This window comes from Chiloscyllium plagiosum, chromosome 18 (assembly GCF_004010195.1).
Source record: "Chiloscyllium plagiosum isolate BGI_BamShark_2017 chromosome 18, ASM401019v2, whole genome shotgun sequence".
Taxonomy (NCBI): Eukaryota; Metazoa; Chordata; class Chondrichthyes; order Orectolobiformes; family Hemiscylliidae; genus Chiloscyllium; species Chiloscyllium plagiosum.
Genome location: NC_057727.1, coordinates 42481495 through 42491825, shown reverse-complemented (window position 1 = coordinate 42491825; position 10331 = coordinate 42481495).

The following is a 10331-nucleotide window of genomic DNA, read 5'->3' as shown; positions in this document are numbered from 1 at the left end:
TGTGGTGGCTCATTGGAATAGTGTTCTGATACAGCTTCATTTGTGTGTGTGTGTTGGGATGGTTGCTCGTGTAGTTAAGTATTTGCCAGAGAATTTTTAGAGGCCTGGCACTCCAACCACAACGCCATAAACAAACACATAGATCTAGATACCATCTATCAACCCCTCAGAAAATGAACAGGAAATGACATCACCACAAACCCCAGGAACCCCATCCAGGACAAACATACAAATAGAAAGCAGGAGACAACAGCTTCGCTACACTTGGAGGTCGCCACTGATGATGTTACCTAGTCAGGTAATGAAACGTCTGGATATCAAACCTACAACTCAGTGAGCAAACCTACACCCTAGATCAGCTATGATTTTACTGAATGGCATATTAGGCTCAACAGACCTACTCTTGTTCCTAGCTCTTACATTTATATATGATGGGGTGAAGTATCGTGGATATGAAGGATGAAGAACAGAAATAAACTTATTTAGTGGGTTGAAGCTAGAATGTACAACTGGAGTTAACTGGAACTAAAGCAGAGACTTGCTCACTTTTAAGGTCAGTTTAGAAACCTGTTTGAAAAAAAAGATAGATATGGGGATATGGGAGCAGGGACAAGTACGTATGATTAGCATGAATACTTGTGTGGAATAATATAGAAAGATAAGCTGCACAGTGGTCAGTGGTTAGCACTGCTATCTCACAGCACCAGGGAGCCAGGCTTGATTCTCGTCTCAGGTGACTGTCTGTGTGGGTTTCCTCCCACAGTCTGAAGATGTGCAGGTGAGGTAAATTGGCCATGCTAAATTGCCCACAGTGTTGAGAGATGTGTAGGTTAAGTGCATTAGTTATGGGGAAATGTAGAGTAATAGGAGAGGGGAATGGGTTTGGGTGGGTTATTCTTCAGAGGGTCAGTGTGGACTTGTTGGGCTGAAGGGCCTGTTCCCACACTTTAGGAATTCTATGAGTCAAAAGACCTTTTTCTACATTGTAATTCTGATTTAATTGTTTGACAGAGATGCATTTTCCTCAAACCACTGTTTGATGTAAATAGTAGGTATATTCTGGCAAGGTTTGTTTTGCTTTCATGCAATGTGAGCATCATTGACTATGCCAGCATTTATTACTGATCTGTAATTGCTCTGGAAAAGGCAGCCGCCTTCTCAAACCACTGTGGTTCAGTGCTCCGCTTTCCTCCCACAGTCCAAAGATATGCAGGTTAGCTGGATTGGTTGTGCTAAATTGCCCATTGTGTTCAGGGATGTATAGCCTGATTGCAGGATTACAAGGATAGGGTAGATGACATGGGTTTGGTGGGATGCCCTTTGCATGGCTGTGTGGATTTGATGGGCCAAGCTTCCACATTTTGGTGACCCTATGATTCTATGATTCACTGTAGTCCATGTAGTGTATGTACACCCACAATGTAACTAGGGAGAGAGTTTCACTACCTTGACTCAGCAACACTGAAAATACAACAAGAGTTCCAATTCAGGATGATGTGGAGCAAGTAACTCACCACCTGACTCTCCAAAGTCTGTCCACCATCAACAAGGCATATGTCAGGAGTGTGATAGAGTGCTTCCCTATTTGTCTGAATGAATGCAGCTATGACAACATTCAGAGGAAATGACCAAATTGATAGACGAAGGAAGGGCTGTTGATGTCATATGTATGGACGTTAGTAAGGGTTTGATAGGGTTCTCCATAGTAGACTAATAGAGAAAGTGAAGTCGTATGGTGTGTAGGGTGTTCCAGCTATTTTGATAAAGACCTGGTTGAACAATAGGAGACAGAGAGCAATAGTTGAAGGGAGTTTCTCGAAATGGAGAAAGGTGCCCAGTGGTATTCCACAGGGGTCAGTGTTGGGGCCACTGTTGTTTGTGATATACATTTATGATCTGAAAGAGGACACTGTTGATATGATCAGCACATTTGCAGATGATACGAAGATTGGTGGAGTAGCAGAAAGCATAAGGGACTGTCAAAGAATACAGGAGGATATAGATAGACTGGAGAGTTGGGCAGAAAAGTGGCAGATGGTTTTCAATCCAGACAAATGTGAGGTGATGCATTTAGGCAAGACTAATTCTAGAGCAAATTATCCAATGAACGGAAGTTGATGGGCAGAGAAATCTGGGAGTGCAGGTCCATTGTACCCTGAAGGTTGCTGCACAGGTGGATAGAGTGGTCAAGAAGGCATATTGGACAGGGTATTGAGTATAAGAGCTGGCAAGTCATGTTAAAATTACACAAGACATTGGTTCGGCCACATTTAGAATACTGTGTACAGTTCTGGTCACCACATTATCAAAAGGATGTGGACGCTTTGGAGAGGGTGCAGCGAAGGTTAATGAGGATGTTGCCTGGTATGGAAGGTGCTAGCTATGAAGAGGGGTTGAGTAGATTAGGTTTGTTTTCATTGGAAAAAAGGAGATTGAGGGGGGACCTGATTGAGGTTTACAAAATCATGAAGGGTTTAGACAGGGTGGATAAGAGACAAGCTTTTTCCCAGGGTGAAGGATTCAATAACGAGAGGTCACAGTTTCAAGGTGAGAAGTTTAAGGGGGATACACAAAGGAAGTACTTCACACAGAGGGTGGTGGGTGTCTGGAATGCGTTGCCAGCAGAGGTGGTAGAGGCAGGCATGGTAGATTCATTTAAGATGTGTCTGGACAGATGCATGAGTAGGTGGGGAGCAGAGGGATACAGATACAGAATAGGGCGACAGAATTAGACAGTAGATTTGGATCAGCTCAGGCTTGAAGGGCTAAAGGGCATATTCCTGGGCTGTAAATTTTCTTTGTTCTTTGTTTTTTGTTCTAAGAAGCTTGACACCATCCAGGACAAAGCTGTTCACTTGAGTGGCACCACATCTATCATCTTACATATTCACACCCTCCACAACTGAGGCACTGTCACAGCAGTGTGTACTGTATACAAGAGACTACAGCTATTCATTAAGACTCCTTAGGCAACATCTCAAACCCTGGGATCTCTCCCACTTGGAAGAACAAGAGCAGGTTCTTCAGAAGAACATCACCCTCAAGTTTCCTTCCAAGCCACTTACCTTCCTGACGTGGAAATATTTTGCCATTCCTTCTCTGTCCCTGAGTCTAAGTATTTGAATTCCCTCCCTAACAGTATTGCGGATCTAGCTCCAGCACATGGACTGTAGTGATTCAACAAGGTAGCTCACCATCACCTTCTGAAGGGCAAGCCGAGATAGACAATAGATGTTTGTCCAGCCAGCATTACCCACATGCCATGAGTGAATACATTTCTTTTTACAATAATGGTCTGTACCTTATAGGTGATGGACAGGCTTTTGGTTGTAAGAAGATGAATTATTTGCTGCATAATTTCCAGCTTCTGACATACTCTTATAGTCATGATATTTATATGATTAGTTCAGTTTTTGATGAATTGTAATCCCAGGATATTGATAGTGGGGGAATTCAATGATGCTTGTGCTGTTGAATGTCAAGGGAAGATGGTTAGCTCTGCTCTTGCTTGGCTGTTGTGTGATGCATGTGGAACTTGCTACTAATCGGTCAAAATTTGGATATTGTCCAGGCTTTGCTGCATTTTAACACAAACAGTTTCAGTATCTTAGGAGTCGTGAATAGTGCTGCTGAACAATGTGCAATCAAATATGAACACCCCAGCTTCTGACCTTGCAACGATGAAAAGACTTGAAATATGAGGAGAGCAACAAATTTCAAACTGATGAAAATCCTTTTGTTATTAGGTTAAAAATCACACAACACCAGGTTATAGTCTAACAGGTTTAATTGGAAGCACACTAGCTTTCGGAGCTAGTTTTTGTTATTAGTAACTGATGCTGCTAATTTTAACTGCCAATAAGTGATGATATTCCCAGAATTGTTTGCTTTAGGTATGTTTTTAAATCAAAGTTTAGACAAAAAACAGTTTCAATTAGTGATATACAGTCCACAGGGATGAAGGCAATTGCCAGCCTCTCTGCGTGTTTGGTGTCATTTCTATAAATCTAAATTTAAAAGAGTAAATTAAAACCCAGGCATAACATTAAAGCACAGAATGAAAAATTAGCAATTCAACGAAAGTTCACAACAGTTTCCACTGATACATAGGATATCATTTACAAGGATGCCGACTTCAAGCTGAAGTCCCAGAATGTTAACTTTAGATTTGCCGTTTGGTGCAGTGTTAGGCCATGCTGGAACTATATGCAAGCAGTATCTGCCAAAGGGACTTGGCCATTCCTAAACAGCAAGGAACACTTTTTTAACATAGTTGAGATTGAAATGTTTTACAGTCCTTTACCAGATCACCTTTTAATGTTTAAAGATGAAATGTTTAATGGTAGGAAGTGAAGCAAGGAATATGTCACTGCTTGGTCTGTGATAACGTAGATGACACTAAAAAGCTTCTTGTGATAACAAAGTCCAGGAAAGCCACATTGCTTTGTGAATGTCAAGATCCTACCCATGCTAACTAAACAATGGATTTCCAACAGTTTGATGCAAGGACCAGAAAAGTGGACAAATTGTACCAATGGAAGAAAAGGAGGATTATCACACCGAAGAGCCTGAATGCTGTGCTGTTTCCCTGGAGATTCTCCAACATTTTGCAGTGTACCATGGAGACATGGAAAACATGTTTGACTGCTTTGCTGATGTTGTAGACTTATTCAGAAGGTAGCACACTAAGCAGAAAAAGATTACAGATATTGTACAGAGCAATTTCAATGCCGTTTACTACAGAGTCAGACCAGTGTAAGCTGTGCACAAATTTAAAAGAAAGGTACTTTTCACATTTTCACTCCACCACTATGTTTTAAGGGTTCTTTTGGACATAGAGAATAGTTACATGGGGACCTCGTTGGCGATCTCAAAGCTCCATTTCACATATATTTGTGGGTATGCCTGTAGTAACTCAATTTATCATAATCTTAATGTATCTATGGGCAGAGTTAATTGAAGATATTTTGAATGATATTTTTTGTTTTCCAATATATACTGTTAAACACATCTTAAGCAGAATTTAGTGGGCCATATTTTGTCGAAGTACGGCTTCTAATTGTTTCTACAAGTTGTGGATATCCTTTTTGCACAATTAACTAGAAGTGAACACAGTACCATAAACATAATAGGGTGTCTTGGGCCAGAGTGAAATAGACAAGTCATTACAGAAGGAAAAGAATAAAAATAATTGGAGTAATTAAAAGATAAAAGAAATACAGAAAGGAAAAATAAAAACAAATTTCATTTTAAGTTTTATATATCTGTAATCTTTAAAAACTGATATCTGACTCCATTTTGGTAACAATTAATTTTCAATAAGCAAAATGTGACTCCCAGCAATTAGCACTTAATTATGCCAATAAAATGTTATGACTTGGAGGTGCCAGTGTTGGACTGGGGTAGACAAAGTTAAAAATCACACAACACTAGGTGATAGTTCAACAGGTTTACTTGGAAGAACTAGCTTTTGGAGCGCCACTCCTATGAACACAGACAAATACAGCATCCTCAAGCCATTAAAACTTCAATGAATTTGTGAACTGGGAAATGCCCAGTTTGACAAAATAAATTAAGAGTCCACCTGTTGAATAGTGGCGTGAAAACTAATAGCTTTAGGCTTATTTTGTTCTGTGTGTTAAGGAAGGGAAGATATGATTAACTAATTTTTGAGTTTTCGTGTAGGTTGTTACCAAGAAATCTGGAAGTCTATTTTATTTGCAGGCTTGTAACTGGTTTTACAGTCTTGAGTTGAAGAACTGAGAGGTTAACAGTTCACTGCATTACAGAATGGTAGAAGAGGGATGAAAAAACTGTTGTCACCTAGCAATAAGTCTCCAGTAACAAAGAAAGAACACATCAACACAGAAAGGTCAGTCAATGTGATATGTACCAGATACTGAAAGAATGCTGGTCACTGAGTTTCAGGAACTCATGGCTTTCCTCTGGAGCTGAAGTCATTGTGAGTTTCATTTGCAATTTGATTGATTTGGGCGTCTTCGGGAGAGATACCAGCTGAAGAACAATAGTATTGAGGGAATGCATAGAAATTCACCAGAAAGAGGCCAATTACAGCCAGACCAAGATGGGCAAGAAACCTTAGTGTGGAGATAGGGGCAACTCTTTACTGAGGTTTGGGTGTTTGCAAGGCTATTGCTGGGAAAAGGAGCTAATATGAATGCTTTTCTGATTTCTGTAATTAAATCTTGTTATTGTCTGGTATAAGATAATTCATAAATAGAACAGAAATTATTGGAAAAGCTCAGCAGGTCTGGCAACACCTGTAGAGAGAATTCTGAATTAACACTTTGGGTCAAGTGATCCTTCCTCAGAAACAAGAAACTATAGGCCTGCCCACCTTTTGGAAAATGCAAGAGTCCACTATTAAGGGAACAAAAACAAGACATTTAGAAAAGCTTAACACAATCAAACAGGGGGTCAACGTGAAATAGGTTGTGAAATAGAATCATGTTTGACAAAATTTGCCAGAAAGTTTTAGTCATAAACATGCAGCATTGATAAAGGAAAACAAGTAGATGTAGCATATTTGGGTTTTCAGAAGGCATTGAATAAGGTACCATATAAAAGGTTATTGCACAAGGTAGAAGCTCATGTATTTGGTTGAGGATTGGTTAAGATACAGAAGGCAGTATCAGGGTTAATGTGTATTTTTCAGGTTGAGAAGGCATAATTAGTTCCACAAGGATCAGTCCTAAGGCATCAATTATTTACTATCTATATTCATGATTTGAAGGAATGGAAGACTGCAATTCATCGCAAATTGTTGATGATTGAAAAGTAAGTGGAAGGGCATGTTGTTATGAGGACATAAGGACTTCACAACACAGTGCAGTTGCACTGTGAGAGGGCAAAAACCTGGCAGGTGGTGAGTTTAATGTAGGAAAGCATGATGTCATGCACTTTGCTAGGAAGATTCAAAAGATGGAAATTGAGTCAGACTCCGAAAAAGTACAGCACAGAACAGATTAGGGTTTTCTTCAGCTTGAAATACAAAGATTAGTGTGCAGGTGCAGCAAATAATTATGAAGCAAGATAGAATTCTGATCTTTACTGCTATGAGATTGGATTCCTGTTACAACTGTAAGGATGTTGGTGATATCACCCCTGGAGTATTGTGTGATATATTGAATATACGAACATTGGAGGCTATTTAAAAGAAATTCGCTGGGCTGATTCTTGAGATGAAGGAGTGGCCTTAACAACTAAAGAAGCTAGAATTTTAATCATTAGAGCTTAGAAAGACAATGAGTGCTGCAATTGCAACATTCAAGATTCTGTGGGATCAGAGTAGCTGTTCAAAAGTCTTTTCTCTTGTGGGGAATCTCAAACCAAGGGTAATGATTACACAATCGGGAGATACTGACTTAACACTGAGGTGTAAAGATACTTCTTCTTCCAGAAGGATAGTGAATGGCGAGAATTCTCTTCCCGAAAGTTGGGGAATAGGTTCTTTCAAAGTGGTTAAAGAGAAGATAGGTAGATTTTTGCATTATTGGGAAGTTTAGGGCTATGATGAATTGCAAATGAGACGTCGATGCTTGGGGCGAGATCAGCCATGAACATTTTGAATGGTCTACTCCTGCTCTATTTCTTATGCTCTTATTAAGTCTTATCTATTTCAATGCAAATGATGATTTAACATCTGGCTAAGTCACACAAACCTATATCACTAAAAATCCTTTTCAGGAATGAGGACATGCCGCAACCCAAAGGACTAGCCACACTACCATACATCAAGAGCATTTCCGAACTGACAGCCAGACTACTACGACCACTAGGACTCATAACAGCACACAAACCAACAGCCACTCTCAGACAACAACTCACCAGAACGAAGGACCCAATACCCAGCATGAGCAAAACCAATGTAGTGTACAAAATCCCATGCAAGGACTGCACAAAACACTACATAGGACAAACATGAAGACAGCTAACGATCCGCATCCATGAACACCAACTAGCCACGAAACGACACGACCAGCTATCCTTAGTAGCCACACATGCAGGCGACAAGCAACATGAATTCGACTGGGACAACACTACTATTATAGGACAAGCCAAACAGAGAACAGCCAGGAAATTCCTAGAGGCATGGCACTCATCCACAGATTCAATCAATAAGCATATCGACCTGGACCCAATATACCGACCACTGCAACGGACAGCTGAAACTGACAACCGGAAGCGGCAGATTCAAACCACTACAAATGCCGGAGGAAAGATCACAGAAGCGCTTCACAGGAGGCTCCCAAGCACTGAGGATGTCACCTAGGCAGGGGATGAAACGCCTGCAACACAAATTCCCAGCTTAGCGAACAGAACCACAACAACGAGCACCCGAGCTACAAATCTTCTCACAAACTTTGAAAAATCCTTTTTGTAAATATGGAATCCCAGACTTGCAATTTAAATTATTTTGGGTGATCTAAAAAGGTACTGTTTTTTTTCTTTCATCCAGTCTCTTTTAGCTTTCTAAATCCTACATTTTTTTTCCTTCCTTTACTTTGTTTCCAGTAAATGAGTTCATGCTGAATTCAGGTCTGAGGGAGGATCACCGGACCTGAAACATTACTTCTGATTTCTCTTCACAGATGCTGCCAGAGCTTTTCCAGCATTTTCAGTTTTTGTTTCCGATTTCCATCATCTGCAGTTCTTTCAGTTTTTAGAATGTTTTGGGATATGATTTCGCACTGATGTACTGTGAGGCTGAACCTTGTGATGAATGGAGGAATGAAGTAGACATAAGGACAAGTTACATCCTCATGAAATAAAATGCAAGATATGGCCTTGGCACTGTTGCTTCTACCAGGCACATAATCAAGTGTGCAGTATCCTCAGAGCTAGAGGCCCAAGATTTGGACACTGACAAGAATTGGATCATCTAACAAAGTTTATGGACAAACTTTATGAAGATAATACATTAAATGCATTTGAGGTTTGTTCAAGTTTTATAAATTTTAGGAAGCGGGATGGATTTCCTTAGAACAAAATATAATGGAATTTAACACATTATCTTAAAACTTCAAACTCAGTGCTTGCCTTTAAATTATTGGACTAATGTTAATGTGCTAAACATGGAGAGTCTCCTAGCACTAACTAGAGTTTGATTTTCAAAAATAAAAATACTTGTGCAACAGATAACAGAGCCTTAAAAAAGCCCTGTGAAAAAATTGATTTCCAGCTGTCTTTATATGGGTAATAGGTGCCTGATAAAATCTTGCTGTGATATCATTGAGCTACACATTAGTGTGTCTAAATACCACAGCATGGACAAAGCTAGAACCAGCTGAAGAGAATACAAGAAGAAGAAGAAGAAGCAGATCAGAATGTGTGACTCTCTGAAAGACACATGAAGAACACAAGGATGTCAATACTGAAAGGAAATACCTCATTCATTACGTGGTGTAACTGTACTTCAGAGCCTGCTATGAGCGATTAATTAGTATGAAAGTATAATATGCAATATTACATTGAATAAACCTGAAAACTGTCCTTAACTTGCCTTCTCCTCTACTAGCTTAGATCAAACCCAAAACTCATCATGTGACATAAAAACACACAATCACAGAGGCTTCATGGCTCATAAGGAACATTCAGCAATAACACAGATTGGAGGCTTCAATGTGGTAGCAGCAATGTGAAAGCACCCAGGTACAGCCTCAATGGCAATGGCAAAGGAAATTCACAGAAACTGAGTGAGTATATGGATACATCTGTTGCCTATTTCAGATGACAGGAATTGGGATATTGTAATACAAAAATGAAGCCCAAGAAAAGGTGTTTTAGATGTGATCCAAAATGCTATTATGCAATGAATTGTCTTAAATGTAATAATAAGGTTTGAAAAGACAAGTTTAACATGAAAATTCAGAAATAGACGGTAATGTTGATTAGGCAGAGTGAATTTTACTAATTGCAAAAATGTTCTGCCTTGCCACGAGCATTCTAGTTGCAAACCCATTTAGTTGTGGTGTGCTTGTCAGTGGGTACCCTTTGCAGCATAGATATTGTGTCAAGTGAAATACCCTTCATGTTGTGCAAGCTGTCTATGAAAAATGCTCAAATAAATCTGGATGTGCAACAAGACAAAGCAATTATCTAGAGAAAGTCAATGGATGAACAATCTGTGCAATCTGGAAATTACTGTGAAAAAATTCCACTGAGGCCGGTATCCCATCACCAAGTCACCCTTTATTTACATGTTCTGGATTAGTGGTGCTGGAAGAGCACAGCAGTTCAGGCAGCATCCAAGGAGCTTCAAAATTGATGTTTTGGGCAAAAGCCCTTTCTGATGAAGGGCTTTTGCCCGA